The sequence below is a fragment of the Cupressus sempervirens genome, chromosome 6 (assembly GCF_028749045.1).
Source record: "Cupressus sempervirens isolate cs-2001-9-10 chromosome 6, ASM2874904v1, whole genome shotgun sequence".
NCBI classification, from domain to species: domain Eukaryota; kingdom Viridiplantae; phylum Streptophyta; class Pinopsida; order Cupressales; family Cupressaceae; genus Cupressus; species Cupressus sempervirens.
Window position 1 is genome coordinate 465789716 of NC_143123.1, and position 13033 is coordinate 465802748.

Genomic DNA, 13033 nt, shown 5'->3' on the forward strand with positions numbered 1-13033 from the left:
ACTCTTCTAGAAAAATGCTTCAAAACAAGTGCCCCATACAGAAATAGTAAATGAGGATTTAACATACATACCTATCTCCTCCTATAAGAATGATGGTCCATTCTATGCACATTCTCGAGCATACCGCATATAACAATTTTCATTGTCACGTCTTCCCCTGTCTCTTATACCATACATACTATTCCTTGGATGAAAGTTCGTTGGCTTGAGACAAGCTTTCTTCATCCTGGGTTTGTTATAATCAAACTTTTCCATCATTTATGTTAATAAAGAAAATGCCCTTGTTGGCCAGCTTTGCATTCCCATATGCCACACTCCAATTGCCCCTTGTTTGCACCTTTTCCCTTGTCACTTCTCACAATGTTGATCTGAAATCTCGATAACCCTCTTGAGCAATCTTACTGAAAAAAAAAATGCTTATGTAGATAAGAATGTGATCTGAATAGATAAGTTCTAAATTTCTATTTCTATTCCAACAATCAAATGGGCAAGGAAGAAATTAAGTTGGGAAAAATAAGTCAATTTTGACCATTTAACACTTTTAGTCTAGGAATTAAGCCTTAGTATGTGATGTTTAAGTTGTTTGATTCTAATGACCTTACCTAGGGACCAGGAACCTATGAGAACAAGGGGGAGACTAGTGCCCTTGGTTAAGATCCTCTGTCCATTAACCATCCCACCTCTTCAATACAAGAACAATTTCGAACCCAACACCATAAAGAATTATCCACAACCTCTAATCTATTATTATAAACTTCTTTCTAATCACCCCTCCAATATCATTACAATACCATCCCCACACCTATATAAACCCCACTCCCCCACCCACAAAAAATGTCATAATATTGTATTGCCCTTGAGTAAAGACCCATGGATACAAACAAGTCTCTGACTTCATCCATAAGCAACAATCTTCACAACAAGGCTATGTTTCTGCAGCTTTCAAGCATGGAGTGGTTGCATGATTATTCAATGGCAAGTCTAATAGTAGGGTTGATCATCATCATAATCTTCATGTGGGTAATATTCAAAACAAAGAAACCATTGATCCTCCCACCAGGGCCTCATCCATTACCCATAGTTGGAAATCTTTTCCAACTGGGTGAACTCCCACATCATTCTCTCTCTAATCTGGCAAATAAATATGGGCCCATAATGTACCTCCGCTTGGGGTCCTTCCCAACCGTAGTGGCCTCTTCTCCTGCCATGGCCAAAGAGTTCCTCAAAACACACGATCTCACATTTTCCAACAGACCCAAATCATCGAGTGCCAAATACATGGGCTACAATGGTGGTGACATATTATTCTCCAACTATGGAGAACAATGGAGGCAAATGAGAAAGTTGTGTACTCTTGAGTTATTCACTCCAAAAAGAATGGTGTCTTACAGAGGAGTGAGAGAAGAAGAGGTGGCAGCCATGGTGGAATCTATTGCGAAGGAGAGTACTCATCATGATGGAGTCAATGTGAGGGAGAGGCTCACGGTGCTTAAACAACATATTATTTGCAGAATAATGGCGGGCAGGAGGTTTTCTGATCATGAATTGGGTGGAGGCCAAAAATTTAAGGAGATGTTGAAAGAGAGGTTTCAACTTGGTGGTGTGTTTTGCATTGGGGATTTCATCCCTTTTCTTGATCGATTTGATCTGGAAGGATTTCATCGTCGCATGAAATGAAATCATGCTACTTTTGATGATTTTGCTGCGAAAGTAATTGAGGACCATGTTGCTCATAGCAAGAGTAGTGATGATGATGATTGTGTGAAAGATTTGGTCGACGTGCTGCTTGACTTGGCGGAGATAGATCCCACCATCACAACGTTATACATCAAATCAGTAATGCTTGTAAGAAGTTATCCATTGACTTTAGTATCAAAGTTCTGTATGTCTGTAGCTTTTTTAGGGTCAGGCTAATCTCAAAATGCACTAAAGACAGAACCACCTAAAACTTTTTTTTTCCTAGGTTCACGAAAATGTAGTGATTTTTTTTTCAACTTTTTTGTTGTTTTTGACTACAAACTATGTGGATCATGAAATGAAATGCTGAAATTTTCAGAAAAATCCATGATGCTTTAGATTTTTTAAAAATTGGTCAACTGTACACTTTGTAGGGAGGATAGCCACATCCTTTTTTAAAGATTCTATGGTGCTAAATTCTTAGAAAATAAAAAATCATGAAGATCATCTTGATATTTAGATACATCAAATCAATGATGCTTGTAAGAAGTTATGTGTTGTTTCTATATTAGATTACGATAAAGACGCAATATCTTCTGAACATTGACTTTAGTATGAAATTGTGTATGTAGTTTTTTTCAGTCTGTTGTGTTAATTTTTGAACCAATATCATTATATTGTCTGTTTATTTTTTCTTATTTTGATATTATTTTATGTGATTCAAAACATTTAGATAAATAATATGATTGTCTTCCATGATCTATCAGAGGTCATGAAAGAGAAGCTTATACAACACTTATGTTTTGACTTTTTTGGGTGGCTTATAAATGGGTCTTTCTAAATAAGCTAATGTGATATCAGACCACTCACCAAATCAAATTAAAATAATAGAGAACCAACCTAATCAAATCCAAACTTAGAATATATTGTTTAAGCTAAAATTCAAAATACAAAGAGCTCAAAGAGGAAAATGGATGCATCAACAAGCCTGATTTGAAACATCAATGCTAAACAGTTACTCACACTTATGTTGTCTAACCATGTTTCTCTTATATCAAGTTTTCAGCACACTCCATGATCTATTATGTGAATAATAGAAAGGTAAAGACAAGATTAAACAATACATTCTAATATTTAATTCATTTGACTGAAGAAACTAATGTCATTCTAGATATTTCACTAAAACAAGTCAAAATTTAGAGTGTATTGTTTATACGAAAATTTAAGAAAATAAACATTTAAAGGAATTTGGAGTATTTAGTTGTTTTTGGATCCAGATTGTGTTAGATTTTTGCATCACATTTGCATGATCTAAGATTACTTGAAATTCTTATCATTGTTTTTGGATTCAACTGTACTAGACAGATATTTTTGTATCAATATTTGGATCATGTTCTATGACTTATCATTAGAATAATAAAGAGGTAATAGATAAAGATGGATAGATCATAGAGAGTGATCTAAAATATTGATACAAATTCAAATCATTAATCAGATGACACTTAGAATTATCTCTATATTTTTCTCTATATAAAATATTATGTATTATGTTACATGATCTATCATAAGTTATAATAAAGAGCTAAATGAGAAATATAAATAGATCAAAAGTATAAAATTAAAGACTGATGGCCTAAACAAATTGTAATACATTTAAATCGAAAAACAACAAACAAAATCACTACAAATTCTAAGAAATTAAATCATTAATTTGAGAACTCATGTAGAAAAATATAATTTCATTCAATAGGCATACTTAAAATTCTCAACTTTGTTTTATCATACGTAGCACATTTTTTTCCTAATTTTCACATTTAAAATCTCATATTTGTGATATGGATCACCAAGAATGACCAGAAATGTCATGATTTTAACAAATAATGTAGTCACTAAATCTATGGTTTTGTAGTATATGATTTCTGCTGCTATGGAAACATCAACCACAACAATAGAATGGGCCATGAGTGAGCTGTTGAGAAATCCTTCTATACTGACTAAAGCACAAGAAGAAATTGAAGGTGTGGCAGGAAAACATCGCCTCTTAATGAGGGTGATGTAGAAAGCTTAGATTACTTGAAATGCATAGAGAAAGAAACTTTCAGATTACATCCAGCAGGACCATTGTTGGCTCCTCATGAATCAAGGGAAAGCTGCAATGCGGGAGGATACAACATTCCAAAAGGAACAAAGCTCATTGTTAATGTATGGGCAATAGGAAGGGATGAGTCAGTTTGGAAAGATGCTCAAACATTCAAACTTGAGAGATTCATTGGCAAAGATATTGATGTGAGGGGTCAGCACTTTGAATTACTTCCATTTGGATTAGGAAGAAGAGCTTGTCCAACTATTTCCATGGGTCTGCCAATGGTAGAATTTGTGCTTGCTCAGCTACTTCACTGCTTTGAGTGGGATGTTCCTTGCGAGCCTTCACAATTGAATATGGAAGAAGCTTTTGGATTGATCGCGCCTCGTAAATTTCTCTTTTTGCTCATGCCAAATGGAAGTTGTCCACCTCTCCTCAATATAGTGAAGGAGGTCTCCTCATTTATGTTTGCAAAGCAATCCAGGTGTCATACATTAAGATCACACATTAAGGCTGAATTCTCCAGCTAGAAGTGTTAAATAGTCGACTTACTTTTCCAAGCTTAATTTCTTCCTTAGTGCGTGATGTTTAAGGATGGTCTGTGTTTTCTATAATGTCAAAGTATTTGAAAGGTGCATCCTTAATATCATTAATCTTTTTAGTTAAATGTTTATAAGTGGGATATAAATAAGAAAGTGATTGCATTCTGGATGTTTTATTGATTGATTGGCTGATTAAGAAGTCCTATTTTTATTGCTTGATTTAGTTAATGCTAGATTGTTGTGACATAGATAATGGAAATGGTGTAAAAAATATTAAATTTGTAGTCATATATGAATCTCTTTTAAGCTCAGAGTCTGATTTTTGGGCTTAGTTAAATTAGAGGAAATACAAATTATTGAACTCTTTGAATTATGATTTTTTCTTGCATTTAAAAGTTAAAATAGAAATTGTAAATGGTTTCATATAATGGTAATAAATTATCAAAAAATAAAATAAGAATAAATTCTATTATACAATTTAATATCTAAAATTGTCATTATTAATTTTTAGTTAGTTAAAGCAAGAATTCAGACCTAAAAAAATGAATATGTATGATTCAATACTTTATCATTGTTATCTTTATCTTAGGATGAACCATTATATTTGATTTAAAATTTTGATTAGAAAAATATGAAGTTAATTTTATAAAGATACTAAAATGTTTATATTATACAGCATAATAATGGTCTAAGTGGTGGCAACAAATGAAAAAATCTTATAAAAGTTGTAGCTAAAATTATAAAACTCTTTAAGCATAGAGTTTGACATTTTTTGTCTTGGCAAATCAAAAGAAATACATTTTGATAATTCAAAAAATGGATCTCTATTTTTTTTTCAAAATATTTCAAAAGTACTCTCAATTACATATATAAGATTTTTCCATAAATAGAAAGAGGGAACAAAAATGACAAAAAAATAGGTTATATTCACACAAACAATGCAATATAATAAATGGATGCATTCAAATTAAATTCATTATATGTAGTGGATATTACATAGGATATCCCTTATATAGAAAAAGTTACTAAAAATAATGAACAAGTGACATTGTCTTATTACGTAGTAATCATGGACCAAGTTATCACCATCTAAGGTGGAATGACATACCCACAAAAAATTGATCATTGCAAAATGTTCAACAAGGTACCATTGTTTAATTTAATTGAGTGATAAAGGGACAAGACAACAAAAGGTGCATAATACACCTAAGGTAGAAAATTCTATCCAATATAAGTGGATATGATAAAATAATATCATGATAAGTGCACATAATGTGAAAATGCTCATGTTACTCCTTTTCAATTTTCTTAGCAAGAATGAGTAACATGTAATTGAGATGTGGATGTGAATTACCTTATTTTACCTAATTAAATAAATATTTATTATTTGTTGAACTTTAGTGAAACAAATCTATTTTTTTAAATTAAATTTAGTATCCACCTTTATTTGTTACCTTTAATTAAATAAATTTATATATTTATTCAATCTTAACCTTTCTCATTATCCTAGAAGTTTAATTAATCCTAAATTAATTAAACTAATTAATGACTGAGTGATTGAGAACCATTAAGGGAACCCTATTTAAGAAGTTGTTGAGATTCAACCATCAAGGACACCATCAAGGAACCCTTAATTAGTCCTTCAAAACTTTAGCCATAAAATCATTCACCACACATCCATCTCACAATTTGCATGTAAACTAAAAAAGCTAACTCAACATATTCATCCATAGCATGAAGGCAAATAAAATTCAACACATATATGACACAAGATATTTGGTTTCCCAAAAACCCTCCAACGAGAAGGTAAAATTGGGGTGGGGATGATACCCACAAATCTTCACTACTATAGTTGTAAAGTGTATCCAACGAAGGCCACAATGGTTGATCATAAACTATGATCTACCCTATGAAAGGTCTACCTTGTTAAAGGCTTACAAAATTGTTAGATCTTACGTGTTTCATCACCCTATTAGTGTAATGCTAAGAACCTAGTGTGCTACAAACATTAAGAGTAAATTTAACATTCACAAACTAAATTAAAGCAACACATATGATAAGATAAGGGCAAAAAAACATGGAGGAAAGAAAACCAAAAATGGTAAGCTCCTCAAGTGTGCCCTATGATGACTTTGATATGTCCATATAAATAGAGGATGTGTGCTCACAATGTGCTCAAGCTTCAAATGGTAAATGGTAATACATGGAGGTGGGTGAAAGGTTCAACAATGGAGGTGAAAACAAATTTTATCATGGTAAGGGTGTGAAATGGCTATGCTATAGCACGGTTAGTGGGGCATTATAAGTTTTCCTTGGTAGATGATATATTGTGAGAGGGGAAGGGCTTAATTTATAGGCTTAGGGATAGTGAGATGGAGGGACAAGATGTGAGGATGGAGAAAAAATGAAGAAGGGCTAGGATGCAATGAGAGGAGAGCACATGGATTGTGCTTCTTCAAAGCTCTAGCCTCATGACAAGTGTCACAAGGTGATTGGGTGGTAGAAATGGTGGGTCAAGGGGAGTAATGAGGGATGAAGAGTGTGTAAGAGGGATGTAAGAGGCATTAATAGCATGTAAGAGCCATTAGTGCTCTTGGATAGGAATGGAAGAGGACAAGGAAGACCATTAACTTTGGCTTGGGTTAGCAAGTCTTAAACCTTCCTTAAAGTTGTGCACATGTTTAGGAGGGAGATTAGGATTAGCGTAGAAAGGGGGTTAGGAGGTAAGTGGCTTAGCTTTGATGGGATGGGTTAGTTAGGTAGCTAAGTAAGGTCAGTATGGGTGAATGGGTTGGATTAGGGGTAAAGATAGGGTTTTAGGGATGGTTTAGGGGTTTTAGATGATTTATTGAATAAAAGGGGATTGTGGGATTAAATTAAATATATTTTGACATTTATTTAATTTAATAGAGGAAAGGGGATTTAATTGATAAATTGATTTTGGGTTAGGGTCTGTGCAGGATTATGGTAAACCAAACTATGGCTTTAAGTGGCAGTGAAAAACTAGCAAATCAAGGTTATGTCAACTTGACACATAGTTTTAAAGTGGTTCTGGACTTTATATCAAAAAGTTGTAAGAAAATAATCTATAGGAAATTGAATGTAGTTTCTAAACTACTAGGATTTATCTGGAGAAAAAAATAATTGATTGGTCAAAAGTTTGGATTTTAATGCAGTACTATGAAAAATTCAGGGCAAAAAAAAAAAGTAGGTGTATGTCTGACCACCTTAATCAAAATCAAATGATAATATTTTTTTAATATAATTATAGATGTAAAAATTAGAATCATGCCCATATGTGATGCATATTTTTGGGTATTTTTATTCCAAATAAATAATCAAATATGAATTTTCTACTAAAACTTTTGTAGAAAAAAATCCCATGTCTGACCACCTTAACTAATAGAAAACTTTACCAAATTTAATTTTTTATTTATTTTTCTTATACTAGGTGAAGCATAGAATGTGACACAACTTTTGATTTAAAAAATATTATAACATTTGAAAGTTATAGCTATTTTTCAATCAATATGTCAATTAGCACTTTACAATCATCTTCATTGAAAGTTAACTAATAAATAATTATCAAACTTCGAATTTGATAGCAATTATATCAATGGAATCTCGAGAGTGTTATAAGAAACCCTTTTCATTTCATTCAATTTTGATGAAAATAACATTGTTAGATGGCTACCCAAAGTTTGAGTGTCAGTGAAACCCTTCTCAAACACATTTTTTGGTTGACCGAATAGGTTTGGTAAATACCAAGGCTATCGAATACTCAAATTCAAATTGGGTATCCAATCAGGTCTGAGAATTTTCAATTGAAATTTGGAAGGAAATTTGAGAGGAAATAAATATAAGAGGGAAACTTTAGAGTGTTTTAGAGGGAAATTTATTTGGGGGAAGTGTGGACATTGATATTATTATTATAACTAAATATAATATAGTAATATATATGATAAATATTATTATTATTAAATATATATAGTAACATTATGACTATTACTATATATATGGTTATTATTATTATTATCAAATCTATAATCTAGTAACATATATGATTATTATTGTTATATAATCTAGTAATATATTATTATTATGTTAAAATATACAATATTACGTTATTATTAAATATAATATTGTCATAAAATGCATCAAAAGAGGTCATAGGTTAACCTATGACCCCTTTCGAAACATTTCATGACAACATATGTACCTAGGGCCCCTAGTGTCCCCTTTCGACGCATTCCCAATGGGTTCCTTGGGGTCCTAGGGGTCCTAGGGATATACATTGTCATGAAATGCATCGAGAGGGGTCATAGGTTAACCTATGACCCCTCTCAACACATTGGAGCCAACCAAATATGTCCCTAGGGGTCCTAGGACCTGTAGGGACATAGGTTGTGATGAAATGCATGGAGAGGGGTCATTAGTCATCCTATGGCCCCTTTCAACCCATATAAACAATTATAATATGTCCTTAGGGGTCCTAGGACCCCTAGAGACATATGTCATCATGGAATGTGTCGAAAGAGGTCATAGGTCATCCTATGACCCCTTTTGACCCATATAAACAATTATAATATGTCCTTAGGGGTCCTAGGACCCCTAGAGACATATGTTGTAATGTGTCGAAAGGGGTCATAGGTCATGTTATGGCCTCTTTAGACCCATATAAATGATTCTAATGTGTCCCTAGGGATCCTAAGACCCCTTGAGACATATGTCATCATGGAATGTGTCAAAAGGGGTCATAGATCATCCTATGGACCCTTTTGACCTATATAAATGATTCTAATATGTCCCTAGGCCTCTTAGGGCACCTAGAGACATATGTTGTAATAAAAATGTGTTGAAAGGAGTCATAGGTCATCCTATGGCCCCTCTTGACCCATATAAATGATTTGAATATGTCCCTAGGGGTCCTAGGATCCCTAGAGACATATGTCATCATGAAATGTGTCGAAAGGGGTCATACGTCATCCTATGGCACCTTTTGACCCATATAAGCGATTCTAATATGTCCCTAGGGGTCCTAGGGCCCCTAGAGACATATGTTGTAATAAAATGTGTTGAATATAAATAATTATAATATGTCCCTAGGGGTCCTAGGACCCCTGGAGACATATGTTGTAATAAAATGTGTCAAAAGGGGTCATAAGTCATCCTATGGCCCCTTTTAACCCATATAAACAATTATAATATGTCCCTAGGGTCCTAGGACCCCTAGAGACATATGTTGTCATGGAATGTATCAAAAGAGGTCATAGGTCATCCTATGGCTCCTTTCGACCCATTTAAATGATTCTTATATGTCCCTAGGAGTCCTAGGACTCCTAGAGACATATGTCATCATGGAATGTGTCAAAAGGGGTCATAGGTCATCCTATGACCCCTTTCAACCCATATAAATGATTCTAATATGTCCCTAGGGGTCGTAGGACCACTAGAGACATATGTCATCATGTGTCATGCCCTAAATTTAATAGGGCAAACACAACTAACTTTTTCTTTAATTTTTTTTTAAGGGAAAGTAATAGATATATATTTAATACATACTAATATTGGGTATGTTGTGAAGATTTAGGAAGTGTTGAGTTCAAGTCTTGGAGTTACATGAATGGCTTATTATAGATCTAGAGTTTATGGTTTATGCTCAGAAAACTTGATTCGACTAAGGTAAATGGTTATGGTTAAAATACGTTTAAAAGACTTGATCTTGTTCTTAGATTAGAACAATTGATTGACTTTTAGTTTTACACAATACTTACAACCCAAACACTATCCTTGTTAATTATTTAATTTAAAATCAAGTTAGTAACATTTAATCATAACAAGTTTAAATTTAATCCTAATAAAAATCCTATACTTAATCCAAATAGTCATTACTAAAGTTTGGCATGCCACTTAATGCGTCTCTTATGGCTAGCACCCTTTCATTCTATTTATGCATATATAGAGGACGATATTATTTACTTGATCATTCGTTACCCAACTAATTATTATATAAACTATACTCTTAGTTATTCATCTATTCACTATTACTACATTTATGTTTCTACACTTATTTTATTTACTAACTATTTATAAATAATTTTCCAAATTAAGATATATCATTTGTTCCTATAGGTCTATAAGCCCAATAATAATAGTCTTAACACTCTACTAACATCTGTATTTATCAGCTACTTTTATCTATACTATTACACTTCCTAACTACCATTTGATTAAATAATAGCCTTAATCTTCAATTCATATTCACTAAGTTTAATCATAATTCCACCCACTAACACTTGGCATCAATCACTAAACACATAAAAAAATCCATTAAGTTGAAATAGACTTACTTTAATGCTATCTCCCCAATGCCCTTAACACATGATTGAAATATGATAATAATCCAACTCTATGATAAATCAAATCACCTATACATATAAGCTACCTTGATCTAATATTTTGATTAAAACATAATTATTTAACTTACCACTAGGTACTAACCTTCTATCCCCTAATGCATTATTAAATATCTAAAAATAACCTTACCTAAAATACAACTAACATAATAATTTAATAACAAACTAATTTAAAACTAACCTCTCCTAACACTACTCACTAACACTTTATCTATAACAATATAATTTGATTTAACGTCTAAATTCCCAACTTTAATTCCTTATGTCCCTATTTAATTAACCCTTGTCAATTCCCTAAACTAGTTCTTGACTAACACATTAAATTTCCACCCTTCTCCTATGCTCACATGCCCTTTCTTCTACCTCCTAGGTGATGTGACATTTCACCATCACTTCCCACTTAATTAAAATAACACCCCTTTCTTCCTAACCATGCTGGGTGGCCTGTTCCAAACACAAGATGTCAACACTTAAAGCACTTGGGAAATGGTCAGCACTTAAGCACTTGGGAAGGTGTGCTAGGTGTAAGGGAAGGTGAATGGAGGGAGTTCATGGGGACCACCGACACAATTGTTGATTTAGTTTTTTTTGAGTTTATGTATTTCCTTTTTTTTTGGGTCCTCCATAAAGTTGGGGCCCATAAATTTGAGAGGGAGTCTTCTCCCTTGGCCCAAGGATGATATACTTGGGATTGGGATCTGACATAATGTCAGATTGTCCCCATTTCCCATCTACCCATGCGTGAGACTCTCAATATGCACTAGGGAGTGGTAATTTTATTTTAGTTTATTTATATATTTTTATTTTTTTGTAGTTAGTATATTATTAATTTTCTTGTAGGAATTAGGGTATGCCTAGCAAGATATAGGATAGTGCGGATTGTTTTGTTTTATTTTTTTGTCTTTTTCCATTGCCTAGTCCACCCATACATGGGGTTCATTATGCTAGGTCTTCTGACTACCCATTTAATTCTAATGTTAATGTACTTGAAATTTATTTCTTGGGTTGTGTTATATTCAACATATTTTATTGCCTAGAGATTTATTATTTCTCTATTTAGAAGATACCCTAACATATTCTTCTGATTATTTTATTGGTATGTATTGGTTGGATGTTATATTTTACTCTCTCAATACAAATTCCAGAGAGTTAAATGGACACCTACAGCCAGTTTATTTCTTATACATTTATACATTCATGTCAACCATTTGATTTTCTATTCCTATAGTCTAAGGTAATTCTTGTTATGTTATTTCAATCATAACTTGGAGTTACCCAAGATACTATGCATAGTCTAGATTAATGAGTTTATTTAACAATTAACATTAACTCAGTGTCATAGATATAAATTTCATAACAAGGTTACACATGAACTATCTGATTGATTCTTATCTATGTCTTAGGAAGTTCAGATACCAATTGTTCAAGGATTAACATTGTATTCTCATGCAAGATTCAATTTGAACATACACATACAACTGTTATGCAATAGAGCTAAGATGCAAATAACGTTCAACAAGATAATCTTCCTATCAATACTATCTATTCTATGATATCAAATTTAGTTTAGAAATATTTTGCATATCACTCAATCATCAAGTATTCTAAATCCCTAATTGATATTCCTAGTCAAGATAATGAAACAACTAAATTATTACAATGGATTTCTCTTCCATGATACTCTTATGATACACAAAGGTGGTGAAACCAACATATCAAAATATACATAATGGGAATACTTTTACTACACCTGAAAACTCACAACCTATCCATTTGATAGTTGAACTGAGATAGTAATACCCTCTTACAATACATTTAGACTCATATAACAAGAAGGAATTTGCTCTCTATTTCATCTCAATGCAATAATGTCTTCTCCTCCTATGCGCATGGAAGGACAAAAAGGACTCCAAGTTCCTAAGATCTTTCAATAAAAACCTGCAAATGAGAGATAAAAAGGATGAACCATGGAGGCTCACCTCCCAACCTAGGCCTCAAGGATGCCACCCCCACGCTAGGGAAAACAAGGTTGAACTGGAATACATATAGACATCATCACAACAACAAGAACCAACATGAATACCACAATTTAACAACACATTTACAATCCCCAACCAAGGCTTGCATAATGATTCATAGATGGAATCATAAACATTGGGTGAAGGTGGGCTCTTCAAGGAGGAGAATGTCATATGCTTGTGAAACAACAAATCTTGCAATTGCAATATTTCAATAAGGCTTCCAAGAAACATGCCACAAAAAGGCTATCAACACTTACTCCTCTTCACATATCCTCACTTATACCTCCCATAGAA

The 13033-nt window shown here is 33.0% G+C and overlaps 1 pseudogene; it reads left to right on the forward strand.

Annotated features, from left to right (window-relative positions):
* Positions 1-870: 870 nt before the first annotated feature.
* Positions 871-4290, forward strand: LOC149553075 (cytochrome P450 71AU50 pseudogene; annotated as a pseudogene).
* The last annotated feature ends 8743 nt before the right edge of the window (positions 4291-13033 follow it).